General features: G+C 42.3%; 1 protein-coding gene across 10 annotated transcripts in view; it reads left to right on the top strand.

Moving 5' to 3' along the window:
• Nucleotides 1-24,230, top strand: part of DMD (dystrophin) — a 4,177,531-nt gene that overhangs the window by 3,805,544 nt on the left and 347,757 nt on the right. The window lies entirely within an intron of this gene.

Raw genomic sequence — 24,230 nt, 5'->3', positions numbered from 1 at the left:
AGTTTGCAGCTGTATATTTGTTAGAGTATATTTCATGTTCAATTTGCACTAGTTCACATTTCTTTGTTAGGAAATGCCGTCACTTTTCCCATTTTAGATTAAAATTAGAAAGTACAATACAGTGTAACATTGGATTACGAGAATTATTGGTTCCGGGAGTGTGCTCTTAAACCAAGTTACTCTTATATCAAAGCGAATTTTCCCATAGGAAATAATTGAAACACAGACAATTCGTTCCACAGCCCAAAAATATTTACTGTATTCATAGAAACTTATTATAGTAGTATAAAATAATGTACTGTATTCTTATAAAATTACAGTACAATGATACAAAATACTGTACAGTACAGTAAAAAACATACAAAACACATTAAACTGCACATTAGCTTACAATAGAATTGTTGGTGTGCGGAAGGTACAGTATAATAGAGAGAAAGAATTATGTATAAATATGACAATATTTATTCTAGTACAATACACAAAAAAACACCCCAAATCTATTCTCCTCAAACTAAGGGCAGAACTAAGCATAATGTGGGGTAGGAATACTGCACAGGGAGTTAGATTACAGTACAAGCAATATGCTATACTGTTACCAGAAAGAAAGTACAGTATTGTATCCACAAATGGAAAATGATAGACATGCTATATAGTATATACTGTACAATGGTATACTGTATACAGTATATACAGAAAGTTACCTCTAGTAGGTTTACAAAGAGCGCATCAGAGCAGGTCAGAGCTCGGTGAAAGGACAGAACCGGAAGTGTGCACGGTGAGTATTTGCTCTTATTGCAAAGCATTACTCATAAACCAAGTTACAAATTTGTAAAACGCTTTGATTGTCTTGTAAAACGCTCTCAAACCAAGTTACTCAATCCAAGGTTCCACTGTATTTATATATTATTGTGGCGTCCCTGAGTATATCAGGGTGCCACATGCAGGGCCTACCCTCCCCCCCCTCTGGTTCCAGGTTCTTAAGAAGCCGGTATCACTAACATCAGCACAAATCCCAATCACACCTCTCATCATGACCTGTCAGACACACCAGTGGGTTGGATAAGCGAAATAAGGCCACCCACCAAGGGTCAGGCAGACTGGTGGGAGGGAAGTTCCAGTCAGTTGAGTTGAGGAGTTGAGGGAGAGCCCTCAAGGAGTGAGGAGCTGGGGAGTAGTATCTCCAGGGGACCTAGACCAAGGTTGGGTCGCAGATGGTGGTCCGGGACCGGAGGAGTCGGGGACTGGTGGCAGTGACATTGGAAGGGTGCAACGGACATAGTCTAGGAGAACTGTCGGTATCAGAAATCCAAAAGAACTGACCGCTACCGAGCACAACGGGGTACAGGACCCTAGGTCAGGAGCAGGTTTATCCGTCCTGATAATTAACATGGGAGGGAGAGTCTCTTTATGAACTTCCCTAAGAGCTCAGAGATTGAAGGCGACAGCACACCACGGGGGATAGGGCTTTCCAGAAACGCAGCCCACTAAAATCCCAAGTGCCAGCCATCAAGAGCACAGCTACACTACAAATATAGTGAGCAGGGTCCCAACAGCTTCACGCCAAGGTGCCACACAGAAAACTAACTTGTGCACGGAGGCGGCTCCAGATTACCCAGTAACACCGGTAGGAGCAGGCACCTGGACGGGCTCCCCCGTAGAGACTGTGATGCACAGAGTCTTTGGTTTATCCTCCGTGTGAGTGTCTGCTTTATGATCCTCATTCTACACCACGACTACCCACAGTGAGTAACCTGGTTCCCCTGCATCCTGCGCTCCCAAACATCTCATCAAAAACCCCAGAGGCCGGGGCTTTCTCTACCTGCGGAGGGACTGACACCTTGCTGCTCCACACCATCTGCCCTGGTACTCCTTCAAGCAGCGGCTGTACTCCCATTACCGCAACCCACAGGTGGCGTCACGAACTTCTCCCCTGTAAATAATCCCCTTTCAAGGATCGGAATGAGTGCCGAGCCCGGGTCCGGACCCCTCGAGCCATAACCATCCCGGATCTGAGCACCCCGGTCTGCGCCGGGGCGGCACATTATAATGTTATATTAATTCTCATTAGGGCAACAGCAAATTTCTTTCTTGTACAACTTCTTTTAAATTATGTGTCCCATGAATTGGTATGTGATCATGCCTATAGGCCTTTATATACATAGACAAAGATAGACGGATGGCTAGAAAAAAAGAAAACATCTATTTAGGGTTATATGTATAAAAAATCCACACTATTTACATTCATTCTAGAAACTGCTTATATATTCCCCTGGTCTGGCTCCGTGCTTCTTCCTTATGTAATGATCCAGTACCAGACTTCAATGCCTTCAAGGGTATAGTAGCACAAATGTTTGGAACCAGGTTTCCTAAGAGGCCGTGGCTTGAAAAGAAGATTTACACTAAGGATTTCCAAACTGAGAGCATTGCAGCCAGTGCATTCATGATGCATAGCTTACATTTATTCTTAAAGAGCTATCAGCATGAATGATCCTGTGTAGTGACATATGAAAGTAATATAGGAGGAAGGTAAGGAGAGCGATTTGAATAAACATCTCACAAGCAGCTTCTCTTCCAAATGAATAACCAATGTGAAGATCTAAACAGACCCAGCAGATGTCAATCACTCTGCCATGCACCATTTACAAAAGCATCCTCTGTCTGTTCTTTAGACATATGCATCCATTTGATATATTTTTTTCATTATGACTCGCATATACTTTACATTTTGAAGCTGAAATTGTATAATTATGCTGGTCAGAATCAATACAGTTAGGTAAGTAAAGGAAAGCAAAAAGAAGGTCATGACGGAATAAAGCCAAGATGCCACGATGTTCCAAATTTGACATTCTGCATGAAAGTCCCCTAATACCAATTAATTCTCCAGTAGCTACACAAGTGAAGCTTTTTCTTCAGCAAGACGTCAGTATATATTAAATCTTGACTACATTACTTGTCTACATTGTCTAAAAGTTCATAGGAGCAAAATATTGGACATTGGTAATTAGTGAAATAATGGGAGAGTCACTACTTTGTGAAGTGTCTTTTGGGAGTATGGTGTATCGGTGGTTGAATTTATATGCAAGTGTATTAGTTGTTTGGGGTTTTTTTGTACCAGTATGAAAAATGTAAATAAATCTTTTTGTAGAATTAATTGCAAAATCAGCGTAAAATTTTATTCAAGTCTCTCCTCATATTAATCATTTGTCATTAGTGCATAACTAACTTCTGCATATGGACTCCATGGGACATCACATTTAAAAATCAAGGTTCGGGTTTGTAGATCTAATGCTTTACATGCGAACAAAACTCGTGTGAGCAACACTATGCTCAGGTACGCTCGGTGCTCAGGCCTGTGCAAGCCGCTGGCAGTGTTTGAATGGCGCACACTGGGGGTTACAGAGTGTTCGCATGTAGTGTGCAACAAGAAAAAAGTTTGAAAAAGCTCGTCCATCCTTCCCTCTTAAGTGATATGCTTATGGCTGGCCGTATGTGGGCAGAGACTCAAACTGCCAATCAGTGACTGGATTTCGGGTTTGGGTCAAGCTCGAGCCTGTGGAGCTAGACTAATTTCCTGCCGGCGAACTGAGCCTCAACGGAACCACTCATCTCTACTGGCTGATTGTTTCTAAAGTTCACATTTACTATCTATTAGGCTGCTTCATCATTAACAGAGGTCAGATTTCCCATTGATAAACTTCCCTTGGAAACTTTTACCAAATTACAATTATTCAGATTTTGATTTAGCTAGTAGGCAAATGTCTAGCAATAGTCTGCCTCCAATTTTATTATGACCTTGGGGACTCTTACTACATCTTGCTGACTACTGAATGAATCAAATCTAGAAGGGGTATTCCTACATGAAATGCTATAGTATATATCTCGGACATATAACCAGAGCTCCTGAGTAATTAGTTACAAAAAAGCTTATAGGGGTTATCCACGTGTTCCCTCAGATAAAATAATAAAGCTTATACTTACCTCCCGTACTGGCGCCGTTGCAGCGGTGTTCAGGCTCTTGGTGTCAGGGCTCACGCGGGGTTGTGGTGTCACTTGAGCCCCGCATCTAACCAACGCCGGCTTCCTTCTCCCCACCTTCAGTCTGAATGAGCAATCAACAGAAAGTGAGCGCAGCCACAATGCACACTTTCTGTTGAATCTGAAGGTAGGGAGTCAGAAGCCGGTTCTGTTTGGACACGGGGCTTGTGTGACATTACAAACCCACGTGAGCCCCAACACTAAATGGTGCAGATACGGGAGGTAAGTATAAGCTTTATTATTTTACGTGGGGGAAACATATGGAATTAGAAGGGGTTGTTCTAGCAGTGGACAACCCCTTTCATTTTTCGAAACAGGGATTGGGGTGCAGTTTTTGCTTTATGGGTAGCTAGGGTGGCTGGTATTTGGAAAATACATGATACAATTGCAGCACTGGTTTGTAGGGACAACTGCATAGGTTCTTGCTGTTGGATCCCTACCAATAAAGAAGTGAGGTACAACATCAAAACTTCCTATTTGGGAGAACTCCTCAAAATATTTCTATTAATCACATATACTGTACTTATATTTTGCTATGTGTGCCTTTTTTGCATATTCAGTATGTACTGTGGATATCAAGCGTAAAAAAGGGAAAGCCTTGCAATCAAATCAAGCCTGTAAGGGGTTACAGTCTTTAAGGTCTCTTAATTTGGTGTTAACTGCTCAATTTTACATTCATTTCCATGGGAGCTGTACAATTGGGTATACGAGTGTGACTATGACAGCGAAATAAAACCAAAAATCCACCATCCAAAACCTACTCCATTTCAGTAGCTGTGTACACTGCAGAATTATCAGCGAAACCGAGAAAAGTAATTATTCATCCAGGGGAGTTGAGTGAGTCCTAGGAGACTGTATGAGACAACTGCCGAGCAGAAATGATAAAGTGCTCTCCTGAAAATACAAAGCTAGGAGCGGTAACGGTACTTTAGAATTGGTTTCATTAGGTGCAGCATTAAAAAAAAAGAACTCATTATTTATCATCATTCGCAAATGCTGTAAACTGTAAAATGCAGCGTTGTTAAAATATTAATTACGTTAGACAAAAATGGTGGCATTTGCCTTTTTGTGCCATTATTTTACCTCTGACCTGCTTCCTCGCAGGGCAGAAGAAATTCCTTTAGCTTACTGGGCAAAAGTTTTCACATCACACTTTTTTTTTTCTTTTTGCTTGTATATATTGTTTCTTTGGGAACAAAAAAAAATTGGATTTCTTCTTTTTTTTTCCTTGTGTGGGGTAGAACAGCGAGAGATTTCATTATGAATATAGATCTAAACTTTGCTTAAGGTATTGTGCCTCAGAACATTTTCTCTTCAGATGTCTGTGAAAGGCATTTTGACAAAAAATAAAAATATAAGAAAAAATAGACTTTTGCTAAGAGAACAATATGAAAAGGACAGAAGGAGAAAAGACCTGACCGCAGTTTAAGATCTCGCAGAATCCGTCTGTCTGGGTTAAGCTACCCTGAAACTGACATAGACAGACTTTCTACAAACGGTAATGCTAAGCAGGTGCCAAGCTCACCTAGGGGAGCCTTATTCGTAAGCCCATTATATTCTTATTTAATCTATTAGATGATGTACACATACTTGGCATGTCATATGTGCAAATGTTTTCCTCACACAAGACATTAGACACAACTACAGATGTTGCCAGCATAGCCGGCTAAACCGTTCTTGACAACTAATGTCAGGGGAGCCAATTGCAAAGACTCAACATGGCATGATAGAGGCAAACCCTGCCAATAAATTCATGTTTGTTTTTATTTCCTATTTACTTCTGTTGGCATGTCTGCCAACTCAATAAGAATATATTACATTTTCTTAAGCGTCTTGATTCCTTTTTAGTATTTCTTGCCTAGAAGTGGGTTTACGGAGTGTTCTTTATTTTCTTAGGTGTTGTATACTATAATATGTCATAGCAACTCATGCACTTTTTTTATATTTCATCATTTAAAAGACAACTGTTTCCGAAAAGTAACTGAAAAATAACGGATTCTCTGCTATATATGTAGCGCCAACATATTCTGCAGTGTTGTAACCAGACATTCCAGTTTCTTACACATACAACAGCTAACTAGTGATTGTCATGGGAAATGGATGACAGGATCGGGAGACTTAGGCTGACCCTCAGACTGGGGGCCCAGCACTGTCTCTAGCTCAGAGGTACCCTTGATGGTAGCCAGGTATGAGTCACCAGCATGACCCTAAGTCATGATGTAACTCTCCTCCTCCATCCAAGTGATGAGCTGGGACCAAGTCACAAACCCTTTAAGTAAATTCAGACAGGAGTAAAACCAAAACTCATACACCTGGCACTCAAACAGAATTGAGCGACTAAACGTACATGGGAAAAACAACTTAAAAGGGAGGAAATAAACAGACATCCGGGAAACTTCCACACCACACACTATAAACACCACAGACTGCTGCCGTCAGCACGAAGACTGCAGCCAACACAACAACTTGCAAAGAGGGCTCCACCAGCTCCTTCCACCTCCAGGCCAAGCATCAAAATGAGATCAGAGAATAACCGGCACCTTCTAGTGGGAGCAGAGGGTATATATAGGGACTGGGAGTGGTTATAACTGAAAACACCTGAGAAGGTGATGACAATGCTTGCAGGCAGTATATACAAACATTAACCCTCTCCTCCCCAAAGGAAAGGGAATAAATTAAAACTGCAGGGTCTCAAAGCAAAGAGAATCTGGCCCAGAACCTGTCACTAATCTCTACAACAAAGAGACGACCGTGACAGTGATGAGCGAATAGTAAAATATTCAGGCTCGGATTATTCATACTGAATACCTATTACTATTCCAAAACAGAGGAAGGGGGTGACCCCGCTCACCTGTACCCGAGATCAAATCCAGACCGTGCACGGAAAGAAAGAGGTAGGCAGACCTCAGCATCAGCATGAATAGAGTAGAAATCCAGCAATCTGGTCCAAAATAGGTTAAAAATAGGTTCTTTCTTTATATTTCATGTTCAAGTTAAAAAATTTTCCATCATGAATTCATAGGAGTAAACCTGAGAGGACGCGTTTCGAACAGAGTTTGTTCTTAGTCTCTCAGAGACAGACTAAGAACAAACTCTGTTCGAAACGCGTCCTCTCACGTTTACTCCTATGAATTCATGATGGAAAATTTTTTAACTTGAACATGAAATAAAGAAAGAACCTATTTTTAACCTATTTTGGACCAGATTGCTGGATTTCTACTCTATTCATGCTATTACTATTCCAGTATTCATCATGAATAACAAACTTAATCCAAGTCAATGGGGTAACCGAGCATTTTTTTGGGGAATCTTGAAGTAGAATCCTCAGGTTCACCAATAAATTGCAAAGGGTTAGTTATTCGTGACAAATACTGGAATAGTACTAGGTATTCAGTACGAATAATCCAAACTTGAATATCTTACTATTCTTCCATCACTACAGCTAACCTTATAGGAAGTGAAGTGAACATATATCTGTAGGTAATGCACAAAGCATCAAAAGTAGAAAAGAGCAGATCTGTGGAAGTTCAGCCGGACTTTAGATAAAGTTCGGTTTGGGACCTGGACTTGACCTGTACCTCAATGGAAGGCACTGATTGGGCAGTACGGGTCTCCCCCCACATGCAGCCAGCCATAAACAGAACACTTCCAGGAGGGAGTGAGCAGAGATTTTCCATTTTTTTTTTGTTTGGTGCACACTACATCTGATCACGCTGTTGTTACCACCAGTGTGAGCCGATCAAACACTGCAAGAGGCCCGCACTGGGTGAGCACCGAGCGCACCCGAGCACAGCGATGCTCGTATGAGTGGGGGGAATATGTAAAAACTCTGTTTCTTTTTTAAAGCTTGTGTTTGGTACGAACACCGAACCGCGGGTATACTCATCTTTAATCAAAAGGGATTCAATGCAAATATTGCATCTGGTCAAATTAAAGCTCAGTACCTCTGTGCTAAAAGCAGTGGCGTAACTACCACGGTCGCAGCGGTCGCGATCGCGACTGGGCCCGGGAGGTTAGGGGCCCGGCGGCCGCCAGGCAGATCAGCAGCCAGCTCCTGTCAGTGTGAGAGGAGCTGCGCTAATCTGTCACAGACCTCGCGGCCGCTATTTGACCCGCTGCCACCGCCGACACCGGGCCCCCCTGCCTGATGTCAGCGGCGGCACCGGGGCCCCCTACCTGGTGTCAGCGGCTGCGGCATCTCCCCCGTCACCGCGCACAGTAATGATGAAGCATAGCGCGGCCGGTGCCGCGCTATGCATCACCATTCTCCCCCTGTGCGATGACGTCACTCCCGAGCGACTGCTGTGCTGAGTGCACAGAGTGCAGGACAGGAGGACGCCGACCGCAGCACCGGGAGAACGAGCAGCGGGGAAGACAGCAGCGGTGGAAGGAAGAGAGAAGGTGAGTACTTTGGTTTTTTTTTAATATAAGTGAGTAAACGGTGGCCAGAGGCTTGGGAAGGCAGTTCTGGGGAAGCTGCATTATTGTACATGGAAGCCTGGAGAGGCTGCTTTATACATGGAGGTCTGAGGAGGCTGCATTATATGTGGAGGTCTGGGGTAGCTGCATTATTATACATGGAGGCCTGGAGAGGCTGCTTTATACATGGAGGTCTGAGGAGGCTGCATTATATATGGAGGCCTGGAGAGGCTGCTTTATACATGGAGGTCTGAGGAGGCTGCATTATATATGGAGGCCTGGAGAGGCTGCTTTATACATGGAGGCCTGTAGAGGCTGCTTTATACATGGAGGTCTGGGGAGGCTGCATTATATATGGAGGTCTGGGGTGGCTGCATTATTATACATGGAGGCCTGGAGATACTGCATTATACATGGAGGCCTGGTGATACTGCATTATACATGGAGGCCTGAGGAGGCTGGGTGCATTGTTATACATGGAGGCCTGGAGAGGCTGGCTGCTATATTATACATGGAGGCCTGAGGAGGCTGGGTGCATTGTTATACATGGAGGCCTGGAGAAGCTGGCTGCTACATTATACATGGAGGCCTGAGGAGGCTGGCTGTATTATTATACATGGAGGCCTGGAGAGGCTGGCTGCATTATTATATATGGAGGTCTGGGAGGGCTGCATAATACAAAATGAAGGACACCTTATACATGGAATATAGGGGTGCATTATGCATGGAGGAGTATGGGGCTGCATAATGCAATATGAAGTTTTATGGGGTTGCGTTATAATAAATATAAGACTATGGGGGCTACATTATAATATATGGAGGACTATGGAGGCTACCTTATATATGGACTATGGGGTGCATTATAAAACATTGGGGACTATGTGGTGCAGTGTAATATATGGAGAACTATGAGAAATTCATTATAATAATTGGAGGGCTACTTTATACAAGGAGGACTATAGGGCTGCATTATAATATATGGAGGCCTATATGGTGCAGTATAATACATGGAGAACTATGGGGTGAAATATAATACATAGAGAACTATGAGAAATTCAAGATAATAATTGAAGGGTTACTTTATACATGGAGGATTATGGGGGTGCATTATAATATATGGAGGACTGTGGTGCAGTATTATATATTGAGTACTATGGGGTGAATTATAATGCATGGAGAACTATGGGAAATGCATTATAATACATGGAGGACTATGGAAGTGTATTCTAATATATGAAGGGTTATGTGGGACCCTTTATACTATTTGGAAGGCTATGTGGGTGCCATTATTGTATTTGGAGAACTATATACAAGGGGGGACAAAGATACAAGCAGGGGATGGGAACGTTTTGTGCTGAGGGAAAAAGGCTCTTTTCCCTCAGCACCCAGCTTTCCCATGCTCTGCTATACATCTTCTCTCAGCACCCAGCTTTCCCATGCTCTGATATGGGAAAGCTGGGTGCTGAGGGAAAGATGTATAGAAGAGCATGGGGAAGCAGTGTGCCGAGGACAAGATGGATATCAGAACATTGGAAAGCTGGGTGATGATAGAGGGATTTCAGATCATGGGAAATCTGGGTGCTGTGGGTAAGAGCCAAGTGTCAGCATCATTATCCTGTACCCCGAGTGTCAGTGTCATTATCCTGTACCCTAAATGTCGGTGTACGTGGAGGGGGGGGCTCAGGTCTGAACTTTGCACCGGGGCCCATCAAACTCTAGTTACGCCCCTGGCTAAAAGGCTACATTAGTTAGCACTTCACTGTCCACTGCACATGTGCGTCCATCACTAAGAAGGTTAGACATAATATTCCAAATGACCATATTTATCAACCCTACTGCGCCATTTTACTAGCACAATTGCATTGAATTGAATGCCATTCAGGGTGAACTCAAAATTTACTACGCACCAAACCATTTTCCAGCAGCACACTGCCTCAATATTAGTAAGTATTCCCAAGTGTATCTGTCCCAATATGCTGACAATCAATCAAATAAGAGTATACAGTATTTTCTCCTAATTGCAAACTCCATTTCTCAGGGGAGATCATTGATGTAGCAGTTCTAGTAGTGTTAATGCTGATAATACACGGAGATAGCAGGCACTAGGAGTCATGTTTTTCCCCTAAACAACAGTTTTCAAATGGATTGCCTGATTTTACATAGATAATCTTAAGGTTAATCTTTCAGAAGGATATCGCCACCAAAACTGCTATTTTTGCATATAGCTTTTTCTAAGTCCAGCAATACCTTTACACTGCCAGTCCGTCCCTCCATTACTGAGAAATCAGCGTTTGTCTTGTCTGATATCACACAGCAATAGATTTCTATTTCTGATTTCTCAGTAATAGAGGATCCTACTGTCTATATAAAGGAATTGCTGGACTTGTCTTTGAAAGAGCTACATGCACACATAAATAGTTCTGAAGGTGAAATCCTACTGGCAGATTGTTTTAAAAGCATCAAATCTGCCTATACAGCTGCTTTAAAGGGAACCTGTCGGGTCCAATATTTACCCAGAGCCACAAGCAGTTCTGTGTGCATATTGCTAATCCCTGCCTAACCGTCCCAGCCTATAGTAGCATGGATTTTGGCTCAGTGCGTATGATCCAGGACTTTCAGTCATGTGCACTATGAAGCCGAGTATATGCGTCCTTGCTTCAAGCCCATGTAGTGCAATGACCGAAAGTCCGGGATCATGCGCACTGAGCCAAAATCCAGGACTAAGATGTGATGGCAGTAGAGAGGTGAGCGTGACCATCCTCTGACGTTGTGCATTCATTAGCATGTTAGCATGCCCACAGGGGTATACTAACCTGCTAAGGGGGCCGACTAGCCAGGGGAAGTAACGCCCTTGCGACTAGTCGCTGGCCTCATTAGCATATGATAAAAGATCTTTAGAAATACTTTTTCTAAAGATCTCTTTATCTATGCTACTAGATACAGGGACTGCTAGACAGGGATTAGCAATATGCAACCAGAACTGCTCATGGTTCTAAATGCATATTGCACCTGACAGGTTCCCTTTAAAGGGGTTGTCCGGACTAAATCTACAAGTCTACAGTCACTCTGTGTGACTGCAGACTTGTAAATCCTCACATCACTTGCACTGCGCGCTGTAAAGATTCACCAGTGGCAGAGCCGGGAACAGTGGTCTAAAATACTTGCATTGACCAAGTACAGTCCAATTCTACCCGAGAGAATACACGTTCTTGGCTTGGACATCGACGAATCCTCACGGAAGACAGTGCGTGCAATGTGAGGATTCACAAGTCTGCAGTCACATAGAGTGACACACAGAGTGACTGCAGACTTGTGGGTTTAGACCAGACAACCCTTATAATCACTGTAAAAAGATCGCCAACTTCCTCATTTACTGTTTAAGGTTATCATCATCAAGCTCCCTGTTTGCTGTCAATTAAAGGGAATCTGTCACCAGGTTTTTGCTCCCGCATCTGAGAGCAGCATAATGTAGAGAGAGACCCTGATTCCAGCGATGTGTCACTTACTGAGCTGTTTGCTGTCAATTTGATAAAATCAGTGTTTTCTCTGCTGCAGATCTAGCAGTTATACAGAGCTCATGAACATGCTGCACTACCTGACAGCACACCAAGTAGTCCTCTAATGATAATCTACTTTTGATTAATCAGTGATTTTATCAAAACTAAACTAAGCAGCCAATTAAGTGACACCTCATTGGAATCAGGATCTTTGCCCCTATGTTATACTGCTTTCAGATTAGGTGGCAAAAACCTGGTGACAGATTCCCTTTAAAGGTAATATTATTGCTTGTATTTGAAACTGAAAAACAAAATTTTACATTGAATAAAGATCAAGCCACTTTTTAAACTGGAAAACCTGATGGATCACTATTTATCATTTGGAAAATGTTAGTGCATAAATATTTAATTGAAACCATTACTATAGGAATGACAACTTTTTACTAGCATGAGGTGCTGGTACGTACACAGTGTCTTTCCAGTTTTTACACTGAATGACTGACGCCTGCCATTACATCTAGTCTAGTCAATGGCTTTCTGCCGGACATTGATTTACTGATCAGCAGCTTCTAATTGTAGCCACTTATACATGAATGTGTAGGACTAAGCTAAGCCTATTATAAGAGGCAAATATTGGAAGACACACTCAATGATTGAGTGATAAATGATCTACGAAGGTCGGCTGTGAAGAGGAAATTATCTTTTTTATTGGTCAATATCAAACCAAAAAAGAAAAAAAAAATTATTATTAATTAATTAGGAAAAGCAACAGCTTGGTGACGATACTAGAGGTTAAAAATTGGTAAAAACACAACGAAAACATGTTTAAAAGAGTATGTTGGCACCATTTTCACCAACAACACTGTTATGAGGCTCTTTAATAGATGTGTACCATGCTCAATGGGCTCTGTGCTCCTCTGTCGACAGGGAGCGACTGCCAAGTTTATGCTGATTGACAGCCGCCTTCCTTGATTTAGGCAGCTGGGAGCTGTCTGTAAATCAGAATGACGTCTGCAGTCGTGCCCAGTCAACAGAGCAGCTTGGAAGAGAAAGACTTGCTCTGATTACATTGAGCAGCTGAATCGTCAGCAGGAGCAGTCCATGACCGCTCTGTGCCAGCAGAGGTCGGCACCAGGCAAAACAGGCAGATAGGTAGCAATCACCTGCCTGTTAGTTTTTAGGCTCATATTAAAAAAAAGTACTAATTAAGATGATAGTCAAGTGAGCATGATTACAGCACTCACTGTGTAGAGAGCCATGACTGCTCACTTCCTTAGCACCGCCCTGATGACCGGAAGGGAGCAGCTGCTGGAAGACTATGACTTTATTTTCTCCCTGCAGTCAAATAAGATAGGTAGACTGCTGAATATGCTTAGAAAGGTATTTATTTACAGATTATCACTATGGCCGTAGATAAACTCTGGGTTTTATTACAAATTCCCTTGAATAGGAGAAAATGCAGCAGGAACCGTGTAACTAATGAAACAAAGGGTCTTACCCAGATGACTAATTTCTTTGCAATTATAATATAGTGTGAGACAAGTAATGGTAAATTTTCTGCCATTTGCCTTATCAGTCAACACAGCTACAAGCATGGTAGTACAGCTATTAAAAGTGGCCCAAAATGTTTTGATGGTGGGTAATTGTCAGAAATCCAGCTGACTGATTCTCTTTAACAATAAGCATGAACTCACAATCACCACAGAGCTTCCCTCATCCTTCTGAAAGAATTATTTGTAACCTGTATAAAAAAGTATGTTGGGGCAATTGTGTGGGGTTACTGGCATCATAATGTGTAGGAGCATTATATTGTGTGGGAATACTGATGGGATATAATACTGTGTGTATATGGGAATGTACTGCAAGTACATCATACTGTGTGTGGGGGTGTACTACGGGGGTTCTGTGGAGGAAGGATACTGTGAGTGGTGGCCACTGTGTGCATCATACCATGTGTAGGAGCATTATACTGTGTAGGAATATTGGTGGAGCATCATACTGTGTGTATAAGGGATGATACTGCAAGGGCATTATACGGTGTGGGGTGGTGTACTACGGGGGTTCTGTGGAGGAAGGATACTGTGAGTGGTGGCCACTGTGTGCATCATACCATGTGTAGGAGCATTATACTGTGTGGGAATACTGGTGGAGCATCATACTGTGTGTATAAGGGATGATACTGCAAGGGCATTATACGGTGTGGGGTGGTGTACTACGGGGGTTCTGTGGAGGAAGGATACTGCGAGTGGTGGCCACTGTGTGCATCATACCATGTATAGGAGCATTATACTGTGTGGGAATACTGATGGAGCATCATACTGTGTGTATAAGGGATGATACTGCAAGGGCATTAAACGGTGTGTGTGGGGGTGTACTATGGGGGTGCTGTGGAGGAATGATACTGCGAGTGGTGGCCACTGTGTGCATCATACCATGTATAGGAGCATTTTGTTGTGTGGGAATACTGATGGAGCATCATACTGTGTGTATAGAGGAATGTACTGCAAGGGCATTATACTGTGTGGGGGGGGTGTACTATGGGGGTGATCCTGTGAGTGGTGGCCACTGTGTGCATAATACCATGTGTAGGAGCATTACACTGTGTGGAAATACTAATGGGGTATCATACTGTGTGTGAATATGGGAATGTACTGCAAGTGTATCACACTGTTTGGGGGGTGTACTATGGGGGTGCTGTGGAGGAATGATACTGTGAGTGGTGGCCACTGTGTGCATCATACCATGTGTAGGAGCATTATATTGTGTGGGAATACTGATGGAGCATCATACTGTGTGTGTATAAGGGATCATACCATGTGTGGAGGCATCAAGCTATGTGTGGTGCTATGGGGATAATATACTGTGTATATAGGGGAATGTACTGCAAGGGCATCATACTGTGTGGGTATGTACTTTGGGGGTGTTGTGGAGGAATGATACTGTGAGTGTTGGCCACTGTGTGCATAATACCATTTTTAGGAGCATTATACTGTTGGGGCATCATACTGTGTGTATATAGGGGAATGTACTGCAAGGGCATCATTGTCAGTGGTGGCCACTCATTAGCCCCTTGGGTAGAAGACTGCTGTGTATGCCTACAATCTGTGCCTACACAGACAACAAGTAATAAATGCTCCAGGCGCAGTGCTAGCCTGCTTCCCATGCCAGATGTATCCACACTACTATAAACTACTTATGCAAATCTTTCTGTTCTCCCTACAATCGCTTTTCCAAATGCAGATGTTTCTGGACAATGTGCCTGGGTGTTGACGATTGTGCCCAGATGTTCTGCAGCCTAGCAGTGAGTTATATACGGCTGTACAGCATCGTCTAGTTGTAAGCAGTTAATGTTACATGAGTAATGGCTGCTGGGAAGATGTCACGAGTTGGATTTTGACCTTCATAGACCAATGGATTACATTAGTATTTCGACCGCGGACAATGAAATGGATGTAACTTTCTTCTTTATATGGTTAATATATATAAGCCCCAGCTTTAGCTCAAGACTTTCAATTGTTCTTGCACTAGGTTACAAGTGAAAAGAAAATGGCTTGAAAAGGTATAATACACAGCTGGGGATGGCAGGTTGATAGCAGATTTGAAACTCGTGCTGGGTTCACCATTTTCCTTGTCTGTTTCTTAAAGATGAAGAGCAGGATAGCAGAAGCTAATGATTTAGGAAGGAATGATTTAACAAAGGTACACAAATGCTGAGGTTACGCTTATGTTAAAGAAAAGGAGGCCGAGCAAGGAGCATGTCAGCTGCAGAAGAGAGATAAAATATTGCTACTCATTTTTAATCTCCCACTGGGTGAAGGTAAGATAGGAAGCAATTGTTTATTTCCAACATGGAATGCACATAGAAGACATAGAAGTGAGCACTGGGTTCCCACTCCCCCAAGTTTTAATAGAATTAGCTCAAACAAGGCCTTGTGAGCACAAGCGTATTTATCCTCCATTGTTGCTGCCTATACGTGAGTCAATAAAGAAGAAAAACATTACGCACACAGCTGGATACTTTACAACCATACTACACATATTCACTTTCTATTTTCATCAAACTGTCGGCATGGCAATAAAAAAAATCTATATTCACTCATAGTGTTCATAATAAATTAATACAAGTAAAATTCAGTTTCCATGTTTCATCCACACCAGGGGTCCCCAACCTTTTTTACCTTGAGAGCCACATTCGACTTTGAAAGTTGGTCAAGAGCCACATTGTAGAGATGAAGACGTAGTCAAAGCCAATTTAGCAGTAGAAAAAAGGAAAAAACAATTGGAAATAAAGAATCTTCCCCATATTGATATCAGAGAGAAAAAGTGACCTCCATAAACAACAAAATCCACTATACCATGACCACTAATCTAATATATAAAGCTGAGTGCATGTACAGTATGTATGTGTGTGTGTGTGTGTGTGTGTGTGTGTGTGTGTGTCCGCTTAAGAAATTCGCACCGTCGCATTTACAATCACGAAATTTTGCACAGACACCCCATGTGACTCAGGGAACATCATAGACTTATTTAACCCCGCGCTTTACAGTTAAGGCTGCTTTACATGCAGCGACATCGCTAGCGATGTTGCTAGCAATCACACCCGCTCCCGTCGTTTGTGCGTCACGGGCAAATCGCTGCCCGTGGCGTATAATATCGCTAGTAGGAGTCACAAGCACTTACCTTCTAACGACGTCGCTATGGCTGGCGAACAATCTCTTCTTTAAGGGGGTGGTTCGTGCAGCGTCAAAGCGACGTCACACAACTGGCGTCCAATAGAAGCGGAGGGGCGGAGAGCAGCAGCATTAACGACACTCCCACCTCGTTGCCAGAGGATGCCGGAACACTGTTGTTCGTCGTTCCCGGGATGTCCCACATAGCGATGTGTGCTGCCTCAGGAACGACGAACAACCTGCGTCCACAACGAGCAACAACATTTTGAAAATGAACGATCAACGAGTAGGTGAGTATTTTTGATCGTTAGCGCTGGCTCGTAGGTGTTACACGCAACGAAGTCGCTAACGACGCCGGATGTGCGTCGTGAATTCCGTGACCCCGACGACATATCGTTAGATATATTGTTGCGTGTAAAGCAGCCTTAACTCTCAAAAAAACGTGCCTCCATTAAAGTCAATGGAGCTGCGAGCTGTTAGGTTATTAATAGCAGCTGTAATTGGTTGCAATAGGAACAAAATAAATTGTTAGTATAAGAAGCTTATGTGTGAGGTAATAAGATGTCGGTGGGGAGACAGAGAGAGACAGAAAGAGACAGAGAGAGAGAGACAGACAGAGGCAGACAGACGACCCAGACAGACAGGGAAAGAGACAGGCAGACAGGGAAAGAGACAGACAGAGAGAAAGACAGAGACAGACAGGGAAAGAGACAGGCAGACAGGGAAAGAGACAGAGACAGACAGGGAAAGAGACAGGGAAAGAGACAGAAACAAGGAAAGAGACAGGGAAAGAGAAAAAGACAAGTAAAGAGACAGGGAAAGAGACAGATGGGGAAGAGACAGATGGTGAAAGAGACAGACGGAAAGAAACAGAGACAAGGAAAGAGACAAAGATAAGTAAAGAGACAGTGAAGAGACAGACAAGTAAAGAGACAGGAAAAGAGACAGAGACAAGTAAGGAGACAGGGAAAGAGACAGACACAGACCTGGAAGGAGACATACCAGGAACGAGACAGACCAGGAATGAGACAGACCGGGAATGAAACAGACCAGGAACGAGACAGACTGGGAACGAGACAGACCGGAATTGAGACAGACCAGGAAAGAGACAGACCGGGAAAGAGACAGACGGGGAAAGAAAGACAGACCTGGAACAAGACAGACCTGGAACGAGACAGACTGGGAAAGAGACAGACGGTGAAAGAGACAGACGGGGAAAGAAAGACAGACCTTGAACGAGACAAACTGTGAAAGAGACAAACGGTGAAAGAGACAGACGGTGAAAGAGACAGATGGTGAAGGAGACAGATGGTGAAAGAGACAGACGGGAAAAGAGAGATAGGAAAAGAGACAGATGGGGAAAGAGACAGACTTGGAATGAGACAGACTTGGAATGAGACAGACTTGGAATGAGACAGACCTGGAACGAGACAGACCTGGAACGATACAGACGGGGAAAAAGACTGACAGACAGATAGAGAGAGATAGAGAGAGACAGACACAGAGATAGAGAGAGACAAACACACAGACTGATACAGAGACAGACAAAGAGACTGATACAGAGACAGACAGAGAGACTGATACAGACAGACACACAGAGACAGACAGAGAGAGACAGTTACTATTCCGGGCAACACACGGGTACTACAGCTAGTACTACATACAAGGGAGAAATACAGCCACATCATGACCAGACAACATATTACCAACACATAGTTACCGAATACAGGCACATACAAGGGAGAAATACCGCAACACTATGAACAGATAACATATTACCAACACATAGTGATCAAATACAACCACATACAAAAGAGTAATACCACCACGCCATAATTAGACCACGTAGTAACCGAATATTACCACATAAGAGGAAAAAATGCCCTGACACTATGACCAGACCACCTAATGACCAAATAATACCACACACATGAGACAAACACCACCACACTGTGGCTAGACCACATATTACTACCACACAGGGACGTATAATACTACAATAATGATCGTGAATAAAAACGATAATGCTAATAACACTAATATTATCATCATTTCCATTTTACACAGGAGCTCTGTATATTGTCAATGTACAGGTAATAGAGTGATCACCAGTGACATTATACACAGGGGCTCTGTATATAGTGTATTGTGTGTGTACGTGTACATGTAATACACTGTCTTACCAGTTATGTCCCTAGCTGAAGTTATTCATCTTCGCTTTTCCTCTTCATCTGGCACCTACCACCATCACTTCTTTCTGCCATGATGCGACTCTATACAAAATAACACACAGTCAACTATAGCTGATCCCTTTCCAGAGCACATTACACACTTTTTCACCAATTTCTACAATACATTAGACTTTTGTTCCCCCATGGAAAACAGTATCCTTAAAATTAACTTATATTTCATCAGTAATAATGTTCCCTAAATTGACCCTACAGTAATTGTGCCCCACTTTCCACTATAAATTAATGTTGTATGTCCCTTATTCTGGCCCCATATGGTAATTATGTCTCTCATCCTGGCCCATTTTGTTTAATAATGTCCCCCATCCTGTACCCCTTTATTTAATAATCTCTGGGGAAACAAGTGGAATCAGGAGGGGTTGTTAATTGCTTCCTGTACAAAATAGCTCCCCACATGGGGAGCACATGTGAATTGAGAGAGGCTACTGACACAGAGTGTCCGGAATGGGCATTTTATTCTTGTGAAGACGGCCACAATGATGATGATAAGGATGGATATTTAAGCTGGCAGATTTCCATGAGCAAGGGCTCCCCTGATGATTTCTATGTGGGGATGAAACGCGTAGGGAGTGACCAGGGGCCTGCTGATAACATTTTTTGAGAGATAAATATGAAGAAGGTTTATCACTGAATATCCTATCCATGAGAATTTTGAAGCCCGCAAGTCCTTGGTGAGACCGTTCCAACTATCATAACCGTATTATCTAAAAAAAATGGTATATGTTTAATGGCGGTCGTTTACACCAGTTATCTACACATTAGATAATATTGGAGGTACAGAGTGGAGGGCGGTTCCCTGTACATGTGACCTCTAATATAGTACTGAGGTGACATAATAGTGACCCAGTCTAGATAGTGTTTTGTGCGCTGTACCCAAACCAGGGTCCATTTGATCTTGGTGACCACTGCTTTGGGTATTCTCATTTTATACTCCCGTTTTTTATGAGGTTTACTCATTTTAAATGAGCACCATTAAAAATTATATTTTATGTTTAGTGTGCGGTTGCACAATGTCCACACTTCTGGCTATTTAAATATTGAATTGTCGGCTCCGGAAGGGAAAAGTGTGACCCGGAAGAAGTGTGCCGCCATGACAGCGCCTCGGTGAGTATGCCGTGCTCGCTCCTACCCCTATCCCCTCCACAAACATGTTTAATCTCCGGATTCCGGTCCCCATTGACTTATATGGGCACCGGATTACTTGGCAGTGATCCGCTGTTCACAGTTTTTGGGGAGTTCGATCAGCTCTACCCACAATGTTACCATTGCTCCAAAATGTCCCTCATTGACCCATAATGTGCTGTGCCAATTTTCCTCATAATGTCCCCATTACCCCATAATGTTTCTCGTTCCCCCACATTGTCCCAATTTACTCTATAATGTCCCATTTACTCTATAATGTCCCCCATTGCCCTATATTGTCCCAATACACTTCATAATGTCCCTCATTGCCCCATAATGTCCCAATTTGTTTTATAATGTCCCCCACTGCCCTATAATATCCCAATATGCTTTATAATGTCCCCCACTCACCCATAATGTCCCTCATTGCCCAATAATGTATCCCATAAAAGTCCCCTACGGCCCCATAATGTCCCGTGTAAAGTAACACCGCTCCTCCTCCACCACAGCCCCCTCATCTAAAATTATTGTACATGTCCTCTTTGGCTCCTACTGGAGCATTTACCTGTGCCTGCATATTCCCCTCTTCTGTGCAGCCTCGGCCCTGGTGATGACATTGTGTTGGTGCAGTGCTGAGGAGCTCTTCTGCCTTAGTCCTGTCACCGCACTGTTCAAATGTATGCATTCCTGCAAGACGCGTATACATTTGAATAGAGGCGGGATCTCCAGTTCCTTGACACCTCATCTGTGCAGTTCTGGACTCCCGTATTGCAGCGTTAGGACCTTTGGTGTGTCACATGACTATGATGTCACCTAAGGTCATTCTGTAACTAGAGCGTGGGGGCCCTGGATGAGCTCCCCAGTCTGTCCACCAATAAACACCGGCCCTGACAAACAGATGGCTCCACGGCCCTGTACAGCTACATTTCCAGTGACCAACGGTGAGCCACATGTGGCTGACGATCTACGGGTTGGGGATCCCTGAACTGTTGCATCTTGTTATTAATGTTGAACAAGTGGAGAGAGGAGGTTAATCCGCAATGCCTTAGGAATGGAGACCAAGAAGAACAATACATTGTGATGTCCTGAAGGAGTTGTTTTTACTCCGAAACGCGGTGACAATAAATCACTATCCTGGATCTGGTTTTCTTGTTGCTGCTGCAGCAGTTTCATGTTTCTTGAGTATTTGTGATTTTCACAACTTTTTCAGGTGAACACATTTCCTGATTTTTACCCCTTTTCTATCATAGATAGACCCTATTTTTACGCTATTTGTCTCCCAAGTTGTTCTACATTCTATGTTTGTTCTTAAAGCTGGCACCGCTCCCCTCGCTTCCAGTTCCATGCTCGCTGAGGGCGGTGTGCTTCTGATTGACAGGTTAGATCAGTGACATTTGTAGCTGGCCCAAATTGACATTGTAAAGAAAGACAGCTTACTTACTTACTTCTGGAGCAAAACAGGAGCATAGTGACATCAAAGTAGCCACAGTGGGCGCTAATAGTGTGCTAGAGAGATCAAGCTATCGTCAGAGCAGGGCTTCCAAGGTCTATCAGAAAGAGTTTGTAAGTGCTGCACTCCTTTTTTTGAACTGAAGTGGAGGCCAGTAACCTATACAACAAGCAGTAATCAATCTGTTCTTGAGAATGGAGAGAACTTTTAATAACAAATTTGCTTGTTTTTACTAGTGCTTAGCAATTTTACACATTTAGTATGATGAGATCACCTCTTTCCATTTTGAACATTGATGGCATATCTACAGAATATGCGATAAATGTCTAAGAACTGCACCTATCTCCAGAAGAGCAGTCCCCATGTAAGTGTCTCACCTATTACAATGGCTGCTGTGATCAGAGAGGTGGTTGCCATTGCATCGCCCCTTACATTAACTTCTATGGGATGTGAAAGGTCCTAAAGGTGAGACCAGAGATAACCATTTTACAGTGTGTTGGGAGTTTTCTAAGTTGGGCCACTCATATCATGAAACCTATGGGCCCTCTTCTCTCTGGATTAATTTTATAATAGAAAGTATTTCAAATAATTTTAATCTATTTCTTCATCATTTTACTTGGGAAAATTGAATGTACTGTTCCAACAAATATCAATTGTGACTATTCTTCCATTTTTATCTCCCTTCCACGGTATCACATCATGTATATAAAGGATGCTCCACTGACTTGTTCCAATATATTGCTTTAATTCTTTGGCATCAAACTGTTATTTCTTTCTTTAGATCATTGGTTAGGATCATGAATATATGAACTTGAATTAAGCGCATTATACTTAGTAGTCAATGACCTTTTCACTTTCTACACATCGGGTCTTCGCTTCCTTACAGTCCCTGTCCTCATTAGCTTAAATGCAGCGCCAAGAAAATGAGTTTTACCAATATCATTTTCTGGAGGATGCCGAAAGGTGTTGACTAATGCATTAGTAAGTATCTAAATATTGCCTTGCATATAAATATTTACACACACTTCATCATGTACATTCATTATATAGATTAACATTTATATATTTTAATAGTTTGCAGTGTTTTTATGTTCCAGGAAGTAAACACCAAATATATATTTAAATGCCCGGCGGGTTGTGATTTATTCTTTCTTTTTTTTCGGCATGGTACGTGGATTTATAAAAATCTGTAAGAGCAGCTTCAAAGGTGCAATGTACACAGTGGGCTTCTAATTGTTATTTGCATGTGCACATCTAAAGGAACACTGTGTGTGTCCATATTATTGCACTTTTTATGGCATTTCTAAATATATTATCACTTTAGGGAGATCAATACAGTGTAGATTATGCTGTATGTCCAAGGTACAGTGCCGAGTATTTTTTAACATAGCTTTACAGTAGTCGGAAATCTATTTTACTGGTACAAAAGTCCAAATTCATTGCATGGGCATGTAATTAAATAATAAATTCCTTGTTATCCAACCACTAGAGGGGGCTTATGAGCATAAAGGGAATCTGTCAGAAAGATTTTGCTATGTAATCTAAGAGAAGCAGAGACCTTGATTCCAGTTACTTACTAGGCTGTTTTTGCTGTTTCCATCAGTCAGTGTTTTATCAGCAGGAGATTATCACTACAGGACAAGCTGCCTCGTGCCTCCTAGTCCAAACCCATCACCACTAATAATAAGCAGCTTTGTGTCAATATACAGTGTACACATAAAGTGGTATGGGTGAGATTACACACAGCTTAGCATTCTGAGCACTGCTAGAGCTGCAGCATAGTAAATTAGGATTCTATAACAACTGCTGCACCTAGAAACCTAAGTGATACATCATAGGAACTAGAGTCTCAGCCCCTACATCATGTTGCTTTTAGATTACATAGCAAAATCTGCTGACAGATTTTTCTTTAATGCATATAGCGTAATTACTGAGATCAATGTATAAACATTATCTCCCTCTAGTGGTGGCTACAGGTAGCAAGGATTTTATTTGGTAACTACCGTATGTCTATGCAGGAGATTGAGAGCAGTTTATAAGAAAAACAAGGTGACAAGTGTTATAAGCATATATTAAAAAGTGCATCAAACAAAAACATATTGAAATAAATAAATATTATTCAAGGCTGAATATTTACTTTAATTTCTAAATTCAATTTGAGATGTATGTTATTTTAGTATACTGTATGCTATAGTAAGATATATAAAATAGTGAACTAAAATAGTAATTTATCATTGCAATAAGTAATCCATTTCCGATAATTATGTGTATGCCAGTACTTAAATCCTTTTACCTAATAGCAGAAAGTCCTAGTAGCAGACCAATTAATTCATACCCCAGTATAAATCTAATTACCAGCACTGGTGTGTAAGGGCATACTTCCAGCACCCTTCTTCTCCCTATGGCAATCATTTGTCCTTTTTCATTAGTCTACTAGATTCCTGGCCATTGTTTCAGCTCGGCCTTGGTAGCGGGTTCATTGTTTGCAGCACAGGTCACCAGCCCCTGATGTATCTTTAACCTTCCTCGTAATCTTTCCTAGAAATAATATAAACTATATAGATACGTCTTACAGGTTACTTGGCCTTTAATACTGAGCATCTTACAACTTGAGCCCTGCATTCTAAGTATAAAAGGACTTACCGTATATGTTTATTTCAGGTGATAAATATAATCCAAAAATATTTTTATATTGCGCTTTCCTATACGTCTCCATAAAGTCTTGTCTGCCGATATCATTGTCTTCAGAGAAGAGTAAATTCCATATTCAAGTAATGATCCTGCTTTT

The sequence above is a fragment of the Anomaloglossus baeobatrachus genome, chromosome 2 (assembly GCF_048569485.1).
Source record: "Anomaloglossus baeobatrachus isolate aAnoBae1 chromosome 2, aAnoBae1.hap1, whole genome shotgun sequence".
Classification (NCBI taxonomy): Eukaryota; Metazoa; Chordata; class Amphibia; order Anura; family Aromobatidae; genus Anomaloglossus; species Anomaloglossus baeobatrachus.
Note: the sequence above shows the minus strand (reverse complement) of the source record. Positions and strands in the feature narration are given on the sequence as shown.